Below are 11,889 nucleotides of genomic sequence, written 5' to 3'. Positions count from 1 at the left end.
GACAGATACCGTGTCACTCCCGAGTCGGACTGCATAGCCATTCTCGGCGGTGCAGATAGACTCTTAAGAAGCTACACCATCATCTCTCGAGACGGACGGCTGCCGATGACGATGAGTATAGTAACTCATGGTAAGCTGGAATATAATGAAAAGTAGCTCTGGAGAGACAAATACAAGTTATTCAACTTCTTTTGCCTTCAGCTTTTTATCTTTTCTTTCTTCTGGGTGAAAAGCTGTGTCTCCAACCTAGGGATTAATGAAACCCCTTTAGATACCACATAACTGTTGATATTGTCCATGCAGGAATCCACTTACCTACCATGTATAATGATAAGCACAACTTGTATTATTCTTTTAAGATGATAGAGAAATAGAAAAAAATACTAAATGATATAAAACCTAACTACTACAGTATTTGCTCCTGTATTTGGTCATAAGATAATCCTGGCAATCATGATTGATTTCTGAAAATCATTGCATATTTCCCTTCCCTTTGGCCAGTACCAGGTAGTCAGTATTATTTACCTGATAGGATAACACAAAACTTCATTCATGCAAGTTCTGAGTTCTTGATAGTTTTGTCTACTTTTGGATTGACACAGTTTTCCACTGGTCAAGGACTTTTGGTCAAAGAAATCCTTCTAGGTACCCTACCAAATACATGAAATTCTAAAATAAATTGTTTGCCCTCATTAGATAACAGGAATTTATTTTGCCTTATGTTATCAGGATCAATCGCCTTGGCTAGTACAGAAGCTTCCTTCTCTGACTATTGGTTCAGTGGTATAGGGACCAAAATGAGTAGGGTAAAGTCTTGGTTTCAAAATCATTGAATCTATGATCTTATTTGCTGGTGGAAGCAGTCTTCTCTTGGATATAGTATCTCCAAATAGAGTAAACCTGAGGTTGTGGGAAAGGGAAGAAATCACTTTGTCAAGTGGGTTATTGGTATAGTAATGAGATGGCTCATTTCACTACTTGGTTCCTGGAAGTGTTACAGAACCCCTGGGCTGCTCCGATTGAAAACAAGCCCACGGTCTCTTTGGTTAGGGGCCCAATTGCCCGCCGCCAAAATTATAACTCTCAATACCAGAGTTTAGTGAAAAGAAAAAGAATAGTTTATTTAACAGTTCTATAGATTTAGTTATTTGCAGATTTCTGTTAAGTTTTATGTTCTTTAAAACACCCATAAACACATATCCTTGCCTCCCCCTACCAAACCAGGGTAGCTTTAGAAAAGTTAGAGAAACTGTTTTCCTACTTTTCAAACACAGTTCAGATTTACCAGTAGCTGCCAATCATTTAATTCTGACTGGGGAGACCTCGTCTGTGTTATGGGGTCCACCAGCTTTTAATCCAGAACCTCATGGATTCTCAGCCTCCTTGGAAACTGCATAGTTAGTCCTTTTGTAATCCACATGGTCAGTCTCTTCCTTTTCAAAGCAGCAAGGTATGTCCCTTCCTTAAAACTGCATCGTCAGTCCCAGTTAAATTCACATAGTCAGCCTCAGCCTCAGTCAAATCCACACAGTCAGCCTCAGCCTCAGTCAAATCCGCACACTCAACCTCGCAAAATGTCTGCCGCTTATTTTTAAATCCCTGACTACGTCCTCTGATGTAGTGGGTGCAGTAACCAGTTCTGACCATTCACAGAACCTCACGCAGGCTCTGTGTGCTTCCTTCATATCATCCCCTTGTCCAAGTCCCCTCCCATCTACCTGAGGCTTTGGATGCATTAAAGCCATTTTGCATAAAAAAAGACACTAGCCACCAGCCTCAGGCATGTGGAGGCATTCTAAAAGCTGCTTCCTTCTCCCCATTCCCCGGCCGCAAACTCTGGGTTTTTTTGGAACACCCCTGTTTCTGTAACAGAAGTATACATTTAAGATTAGTTTCTTAAAAAGCAATATGTATTGACCATATGTTTAAGGCATATATTCTTCTATCAAGTCAGCCTTCTAGAGTTGGTCATGAGGTTTTTCCATGAGTGTGAACTTTTCTGTAAAATAAATCTCCTATTTGGAAGCAATGTTGTACAGCATATTGTGTTAAAAGATAAGGCATGCCCATGCTCACAGAAAACAAATCAATATTCTAAATATATATTTATTCTTTTGAGACAGAATATGTCGATTGTAGTCAACTGCCACCAGGGGATTGACTAGAGCCTGCTGGGGATCGTGCAATACTAAATTATCAGCATTTGCCTCTGTTGTTGGCCACACTCTGCAGTGCTAGTAACAAGATCAGCTTTGATCATCACACTATCTCTTGTAGCTTCCCTACACTCTGCCTACACCTTTGTAAATAGTCACTTTGTATATAAACCTTCTTTTATTTATTTTAATATGAATATGACACTGTTTCCTGATTGAGAAACTGAATGATAGTAATTGCAATCAAAAGTAACTCAAGAGACACCTTCAGAGTAAGACTCTGTGGTTAGGTTACATATATGGGGAAACTGGACAGGAAATATCCAGAGCAAGTGGGGGCACACTTATTCCACTTAGCATGAGATGCAGTGCAAGTGTAAGACAAGCCATTGGGATATTAGGTAGCTGTAGTATTTTGTCATTTCATTAACATTAGTGATTACAAAAATTGTGAAACTGATTTTATGATGATGGGAGTGATATATAAAAGAGGAACAACTGACAATACATCAGAAAGAGGGGTGAATTGCTGGAGCAATATCCTCAAATAGGTGAGAATAAAAGAATTGGCCTTAGCTAGGTACATGACAGTTTACTGTAGCACTGTGATAGAAGATAGACTATGAGTTCATGAGAAGGAAGGAGAGTAGAATTAGTGGTAAGAACTTGTGGGGTCTAATCTGATTACTCCTATATTCTCCATGAAATCAGCAAGGTTATTATATTACAGAGAAGATTTAAGAAGTATTGTATGTTTGAGGAGAAAGGAGAATGAATCAAATAGTCTTCCAAAGAGTGGGAAAGTGAAAGAACAAGAAATACAGTGTGTTTTCTGGACAGCATGACACACCACATAAAGTTACTCATCATTAAAGTAAGAACAGTCAACATACGTGTGTTTTTCTCCAACTGCATTCAGTTGTGTATGTGCAGACTTGTGAATAGCCTAATAATTGCATTCAATGAAGAGTATAGTTTAGCTAGCAAATTTGAAATAGTCTAAAGATTAGATGTCTTCTTATGTTAAACTTGAGTGACAAGAAGCAAATTCATTTTGTTTCTAACACCTTTACTAAAGGTAACTATTAAACCATAAGCCTCAATGTGCAATATAATCATTTTTTCCAAAGGTTAATTTTAATATATCAGGCATTTCAAGCCATATAATTAAATTCAATTAACATTTTCATATGCTAATACTATTAAGAAGCCAGAAGACCATATCTAGGCACCTTTTATTATATGATAAGAAAGGAAATTTAGTAAACTTTATCAAATGTTGTTTTGATTCCATATTAGTTATAGGGGGATCTTTAGTCATCATCCCCCACCAAGTTAGAGAAAAGTTATGCTTAAGAACAGTGAGATAGTTCTATCCATTGTGTATTTAGACTATTAAGTTTGTGTGTTAGCTTCTATTTTCAACAATAAGATGTCAGTTCTGCATTACACAGGTGGAGTAGATGAATATATATTCTGCCCTTCATTGTGGTTTTAGGAGCACTCAATTCTTCCTTACTCTAAAATTCCTTCCTTAGAGTTAATAAAGGTGCCTAAATTTCCTCATTATTCTGTACTTAGTATTGAGGCATTTTACCCCATTGGAGAGTAGAATTATACTCAAGAGGTAGATGTATGCTACCCCATGGAGGATATTTAAGATGTTTCTGTTATTTGTGAAGGATGACACAAAACCCATTGGTCCCACTTATTATTCTTGCTGGTTTGTTTTATTATATTAACACAAAAGAGTTGGAACCTTGAGTCTATGGCACATGTGTCAGATGAGTTTTGATCAAAGGTAGATAACTGAGAATCAGCTTGTCTAGGCCATGTCTTGGTCAATTTCTTATAACCCTGAGGACATGGTTACTTGAGTTATGTCTCTCAATGAAGAAAAAGGATACTTGAGGATAAACTAATAATTGATCCCATTGGCTTTATAATGATTCTAAAAGCTGGCTTTGAGCTCCAACATCCAGTCTAAAATTGTTAGATTTATGAAAGCTATTCCCCATATGAATATATAACATTTATTTATTGTTTACTGTGTTTTGAGTGTGTATTCAAGCTGGCATATATATGCATTGGTTTTTTTGTTCTTAATTGTTTGTTAGGTATGAATTTTAGAAACATTACTTATATTAACAGTAACAGTGGGACTGGAGAGTATTGTACCTTCTCCAAGATGCATAGCAAGAACCAGCAACAGTGTGGTGGAACTGTTGCCCTTTCCAAGGTCACAGGTTTTGCTGCCTGCAGATGGCAGCCCTCATCTCTTCCTGTGGTTGTGGACTGGTTTGGTGATCCATTGGATTTCAATATTCCTTATGATAGCTTTACAGAGTAGATTAATGAAGATTACCTCAAAAAGTTTGTACATGAAATTTTCACCAACCCAGTGAGAATTCAGGACTCTCAGAGTCCCACAGCGGCACCTGGCTCTCTCCTTTGCAATAGACCAAAGGCTTCAAACAGATTTTAGCTGGTTAACACCATCATGGACAGGTTTGCCATAAGTTGCACCCTTAGGAACAGGGCATGTGCAGCCACCATGGTGCACACAGATTCTATATATGACACACTCTTGCTTGTCTTTGTATCCCAGCCTGGACACTTATAGGGCAAGGTGGAGTGGGGATGGGGGAGGGTTCTTTGGAGCACAGAGAGCTGGCAGTACTGCATCAGTGCCCCCTGAGAAGAAAACACATTATATTGGACTGTTTCTTCCTCCCTAGCTCCTGGATGTACTTGTAAGTACCCACTTGGCTTACTTGATGGCTGCAACCAGACAGAAACAAAGAGCCTTTTTTATATAATCATTTGCGGTTATTGTTTTAGAGATGAAGAAACTGAAGAATAGAAGGCTTAAGTAACTTAACCAAAGTCATAGAATTAGTGGATGGTCTAGAAAAGAATTTGGAAAAGATCTACCTGACTCCTTTTAATAATTAAAAAAATCTGTGAGAGCAGGCACCTTCCTTGTATCTATTAAAGTGACTTGTGCACAGTTTGCCACTAATAAACATTTATTCAGTTCAGTGAAGGGGACTTCCCTATATCAGGCTGTGACTTATAAGACTAATGCAAAATACAGCAGAACATTAAGCTGCTTTGCACAAAAAATGAACACTGCATTAATTAAGACCAAAGTAAAATTTCATCATGTTTTCTTTGAGTTAGTCTGATAGTTGAGGCCAAAATGCTTTCTGCATGGAATAACAAATGCCTGAATATCTTTCACAATGTATAGTTTTTAGTTATATGATTCCTGATAAAACTGCAGGTATATTTTCAGTATTGGGATCATGCGAGAAGTTTTGCCTGGTAAATCTCTGGAACTTCATATTTCCTAAGGCATCCATGTGAAAAGCAGGGCCATCCTAAGCAATATGAGATATCTGGCTACACTCTGATAACTGTATTTTCCACTGTAACTAATTCCAATTTACTTGCCAACAACTTCAGACATCAGCTGAACACTTGCTGGAGGGAAAAAGAAGATTTGAGGGTGGAGATCTGTTTTAAAGTATACTTAATAAAATTAGTTTTTATAATTGGGAAATAAAAAACCTTGCTCTGGGAATATGCTTATGTTGCAGCATAACTGATTTAGTATGAGTTTCATAAGTGGTTCTCTTTTCTATGTCCATTCAATTTGAAGTTTTCTGGGTGAAATCTATGGAAGGAAATTCATGCAGGAAAGAGGGTGGAGATGGAAAAAAAGAGTTCAGACTTAAGTCACACTCTATGGATAAGAAGACATTTGAATATTAATATACAACTTTGAGAATTAAATTCTCTGTCCAGTAACCTTAAGTGCTGGCAGCTGGCTGAAGGCTGATAAGGAATGCAGGGTGGGGGGTAGACCCTGGGAGGAACCAGTTCCCAAGGAAGGCTCTCATCCTTGGCTGGCATTAGAAAGAATTACAAAGCATGATTCAGAATCTAATTTTGTCAGCTGGTGATTGGCTCCCACAAGACTCTGGCCTCACAATGTGTTCTATTAAGTAATGGGAATTGGGCTGTTCTCTTTTTCTCTGCTTCATGCCTCCCACCCCATTTTCCCTCAAAGTTCTTCCCATGTCTCCATCATAAACTTAGGTACATGTGTTCATATATACATTCCAAAAGACATTTTAAAATGTTTTCACAATGCACAGACACAAAAAGCAGAGAAGAATGCAAATAGCACATTGATTTTTAAAATTTAATTAATAAGTAATAATAATAATAATTTTTTACTCTTTGGCCGCATTGAGAATAAGGGCATTATCTTGGCAGGATGGGCAGAACCACATGGGAAAAGGGAGAGTTTATATGAAACCCATCCATTTCCTAACCCTTACGTGGTGGCTTTGTGCAAGAGAGGCTTTTATCATAAATAAAGACTAAACTTCCATGCAGAAATACCAAATAAACACACTGTGTGAGAAATCATTTTGCTTATGTTAACTTCACACAAAGGAAACTGAATGAAAATTAGCCCTCCAACTCACTTTTTTGTAGTCAAATGCCAGATACCTGTTGAAACATCTGTTTATCTTCTACAGTACAATTTATGTCATGAATGATGAAATTCACTTTAAGGGAAGTCATTTGCACATCTACAAAAAGGTGGCATTGTGTGTTCAGAGGACACGCAATATGGATTTTATTATCCTCTTACATAACCTGACAGAGTTTGTTCCTCAAAAAGTTATGCAATAGGAACATTTTTCCCTCCATTTTAAGACCTGAGAACTTTGTTATTCTTTCTGGTTTCCAGAACACACACAAATATAATTAATGAGTAAGGGTGATGTGTTCATTGGACAGAAAATTGTAAGCTCAATAAACATTTCTAAAAATATTTTTTGTTCTTAAAATTAAATCACAAGACCCACTCTTTCTCATTGAAACAATCTCCATAAAAAAATAATTTAAAGGCCCCATCATAAAGAGTTGAACAATTTTGGTTTTATGCTGTCCTTTCTTATCTTCAAGTTATGACTATTTCAGATACAAAAAGCCAGTTTTCTAAAAAAGCCTCTTAAAGAAAAGGTCTTGCATAGGATATCAGAAGACCTAGACTCTATATTTGTTCTGGCATGCACTAGTTATAACAATTTGAGTAAGTCACTTTCTGGACCAATTTTCTCATTTGTAAGAATGAGGGAATTGGCTAGTTCAGAAGGCAAACACTGTTGGCTGGCAGCAGCTTCCAGATGTGCTTTCTATGGCAAGCAGAGTTTTCAAAAATCTATATTTGGATTCCTTTAGCTTGACAGGCATTATCAGTTCACCACAGTCCTCACCACTCCATATTACTCTTTTTGTATGTACCTGTGTATCGGTTAGCTTTAGTCATGTAACAACCCCCAAAATGCCATGGTTTAAAAGTACAGCTATTTACTTAGATCAATATTCTAGGGTCAGTATTTTAATGTACTTAGTTGGGCACTTAGCTCTGCTGGTTTTGCCTGGGCTCACTCATCTGTGGTCAACTGACATATTTAGCAAGGTAACTGTTTTTGAGGTTGGGTGGCTGTGACCTGGTGCAATCTGTATTTATGAGCCAACTCATCATTCAGAGGGCTAACCTGAGCTATTTCCCATGGCAGCCTTTGGGTTTTAAGGGCACAAGAATGGAAGCTACAAGGCCTCTTTTGCCCTCAGCCTAGAACTTGCACAATGTTGCTTCTGTTGTATTCTGTTGTCCAAAGCAAGTAATGAGAAGAACGCAGTGGAGAAATAAGCTTGATCTCTTGAAGGGAGGACTTTAAAGTCTTTTGGCCATTTTTGCAATCCTCTACAACCTGTCTGCAAGCATTGGATCTGGAAAACTGTGAAGTGCATGGCCTTGCACTCATTCCCAGACTAAAAATAAAGCAAATAGCAACCAAAATAAGTAAAATGGACATTGACATCTATACCAGGAGAATGCTCATAATGCCAACAAACTGTTGAAAGTGAAAATCACTTCAGAGTAGTATTGGCTAGTATGTATCCCATTGAACCACAGGTCCCCAGATGGCTGGGGATTTCTGCCCTTGGTGACCAGACATTTGTGCCACAAACTGCTGGCAGCTTTTGAACTTGGGTTATGCCCTCGTCATAATATGGAGCCACCATTCAATGATGGTCAGACTCGGGGGTGGGAATTCTGACTGAGACAACAAAAGCCTCCAACTGTGTCTCTGTGTGTCCCTGAAGACAAAACACAATCTGAATCACTTTAGAGGTTTGGAATTCAGTCTCCAGATGCCTTGCTCTGACTTTTTCCCAGAATGTTCTTAGTTTGCAATAATGATTTAGGGAAATTTCCTTCAGATTGGAGTGCTGACCAACTATCTTTCACTCACAATGTGAAATGAAAGAAAGACTGTTCATTCTAAAACACAGATGTAGTAAACCCCATTTTAAAAGCAGAGATTTGACATGCTGTGGGTTCAGTCATAACCTTTATGTGTGTATGAAAAGTTTTAGCACATACATGCATTAGTTGAGCATGTATACTAAGTTTAAAATATTGTCTTAGATATTGTAATGACTGGAAATACATATAAGAAAATGTCCCTGCTCTCAGAATCAGTTTGTGATGGAACTGTTTGAGTTGTGAGTCCTTATGAAAGAATTTTTCTTGACATGACTCACTCAGGAAACCTAAATAGTGCTTTCTCTGTCACAAGTATTTTAACTGAATCTAATAAAGAGAGAAACGCCTTATTTCATCACTTACTTCTTAATCTAAGATGGAAGATCTTCAGATAGATCTTTGCTTACTGTTTTCCTCTTATTAAATGACAAGGCAAGACAATCGGAGAATGATAGATACCTCAGCAATAATATTGAAATGAGTGCTGAATTTCTGGTTCAGAGTGAAGCCTGCCCATTCCTTTTATGGAAACGAGCTTTGAATCCACATCTTTTTCTATACTTGGGTTAGTAGGAATGGAGAAAGACAGTTAAGTTTTTCCAAATGTTTGAGTTCATGAAAAGACTTGGGATATAGTGAATGCTCAGTGTGTGATAATTTCAGGGAAAAAAACAACTTAATAGAAAAAGCCAAAGAACATGAAGAGTGAATTCTGGTGATCCACAAATGTCTGAAAATACACTTTATTTGTAGTCAATGCTATGCAAATTAAAGTACAATAGGACTTTATATCTCATAGTGCCAACAACTAAAAATAACAATAGCAGCAAGTATAGGTAGTCATACAAATAATCTCTAGAGGTGAGGCTGATAATATTGTGTTCTAACAAATTTCTGAGTGACTATAATGTATGTGAACCTCTGGAAACCATTATTCTAGTATAGACTTATGAATATTGCAGGATTTTCCAAAGCAATTAGGTAAAACTTAATAAACTTAAAAGTACATATACCCAGAACCCCTAACTCTGAATAACTTTTCCATCACTAGGAAATAATGAAACACTGGGAAATAAATATATATGGGCAAGGATGTCTATTGAAGCTTTGTGTTAAAGGTCAAAACCTGAGGAAAGATAAAGACATGATAGATTATTGAACAACTGCATCCAGTATTAGGAGAAAAAACTTAAAATATAAATTCATTGTACATTAGAAGAGCTTTCAACAAATTTTTCCATGAGAAAAGCAAGTTGTATAGAAATCTATTAATGTAATTTAATTTTGGCAAGCAATAATAAAAATTAGAACTTTGTGATATGTTAGCAGAAGAGAAAGGAGAAGGTAAAAAGAATAGAAAAAAAAGGCTATTAAGAAGACTGCCTAACATAAAAACAAAAGTAAATAAAAAAATAACAATGGGAAAATAATTTATTACACATTGGTAACTTGCCCAAAGTCATGCAGTTATTAAGTGACAGAGTCTGAATGGAAAGACAAATTCTGATTCCAATCTCATCTTTATTTCCATGACTCCACATTATGTCTTATTCAAATGTTAAGTCCTGGAAAAGTGTGCAATCTGATCTAGTTTTGCACCCCCCAGAGCATCTCACACATAATAGCCACTCATTAAACATTTGTTTAATGAAAGAAGAAAGGAAGAAGCAATGCAAGTGTATTTCAAAAGGGCAGGCCAGCAATCTTGTATTCATTTAACTCACTTGTTAGAAAATCTTTCAAAAGTTCCATTTGTTACCTCAAATTCAAACAATTTTGCTTGATACTAAAAATGCTCAGTAGCCAACTCCAACTTATTACCCATGTTTCTTCCTTCTCCTTTTTCAAATGCTTCCTTTAGTCCTATTATTCCTGGTCTCACCAGAGCTTCTTTTTCAGCCTTTTCCATGTCTTTCACTGGAAATTTCTATTTTCCTTTTTACTTTATCCATCTTTCAAGGCCTAATTTCTTTTCTCTCTTTCCCATAAAATTTCCTTTGAACAATTCTTAGATCTATTTCTATACATTTGTGTTGTCTTTTTTTTTATTTTTTTTTTACTTATATTATCAAGCTTCTGTGGTCAGAGACGATACTATCAGCTGCTTTACCCATCCCATAGAGCCTTTTTCAATACTTTGCATATAGTAGGAATTTCATAAATGTCTGTCCATGATTCAAGTTTTTGTTTTATGTCAACAGGAATATTTGCCACTTGTCAATGTCAGCCTTTGCATTGCTTATTTTGATAATGTCTGAAGCCCAGATGTCCTGAATGGAATTAATTATAGTCCCTCCATGATCCCATATCTTTCTATGTTTTCTGTCCCAGTTACTGATACCACCATTAATTTAACTGTCCAAACCAAAACCTCCCATATTGGATCTCTTATTATTTTTACCTCCCACATTTAATTGGTTACTAAGTTTAATCGATTTTTCCACTGCTACACACTGCCACTTAATGTATTCTTTTCCTGCCATTCCCACTGCCAATGCCTGGTTCATGTCCTTGTGCTCCCAGTTATAACTGCAGTTTCCTCACTGATACTTCCAGCTGCTCACTCTCCAGTCCCTCATCACGGAGTCATTGGAGTTAACCTTGCAAGTGTCATTAACCTTTTCAAAAAAACATTAAGAATAAAGAATAAGTGCCCTTATGTGATTTTAAAACCTCTCCCATTGGTTTTTACTCCTAACCTTTCTATTTTACCTTTTTCCATCCCATGTGTACACATAGTGTAATGAGCTTTCATACCTTTGTACCTTTCCTTGAGCTTCTCTCCCATTTTGAAGTGCCTCCCCTCTTCTCCACTAACCTAAACTCTGTAGCCTTGGTCATGTAGGAAGTGTTTTGTTAAAGGCGGAATTCTTTGTGGAGTTTGTCTCGATTTTGCCAATTGCTATCAATGGGTCTTCCCCCACACTCTATACTTATTAATAAGTCTCCATTGCAAAATGTTAATTTTAAAAATATTATAATTATTTTTTTTACATATCCTCTTCTTATTTGATTATGAAGTCTTTGAAAAGACAGATTGTGACAAACTCACCTGCAACTCTCACAATATGCAGACTGTATGTGATCCATAGTAATTGTTCCTTAATTATTTGATCAATATATAAAAGAATGAATTGTCTTTCATTTAATTGTGCTAAGGAATTGTTTACACAAAATGCTTCACATTTTCCATTTATTTCCTTCAGCTAGCAATAGCAAGCATGTATTTGTTTTTAATTTTTAATTTATATTTTTATTAGGACAATATATGTATACAGATAAAAATATTAATGGATAATAAAGAAAAACACCAGTTTCTTTCTACTTAATCATTTTGCCATTTTCAACTCTTTTAACTGTTTTTTCTGATTTTTA

At 36.5% G+C, this 11,889-nt stretch overlaps 1 pseudogene; it reads right to left on the bottom strand.

Moving 5' to 3' along the window:
* Positions 1-4,300: 4,300 nt before the first annotated feature.
* LOC150003209 (large ribosomal subunit protein eL15 pseudogene) lies at positions 4,301-10,423 on the bottom strand (annotated as a pseudogene).
* Between the last annotated feature and the right edge of the window lie 1,466 nt (positions 10,424-11,889).

Source organism: Furipterus horrens, unplaced genomic scaffold, assembly GCF_987537825.1.
Source record: "Furipterus horrens unplaced genomic scaffold, mFurHor1.1.pri manual_scaffold_8, whole genome shotgun sequence".
NCBI lineage: Eukaryota > Metazoa > Chordata > Mammalia > Chiroptera > Furipteridae > Furipterus > Furipterus horrens.
Note: the sequence above shows the minus strand (reverse complement) of the source record. Positions and strands in the feature narration are given on the sequence as shown.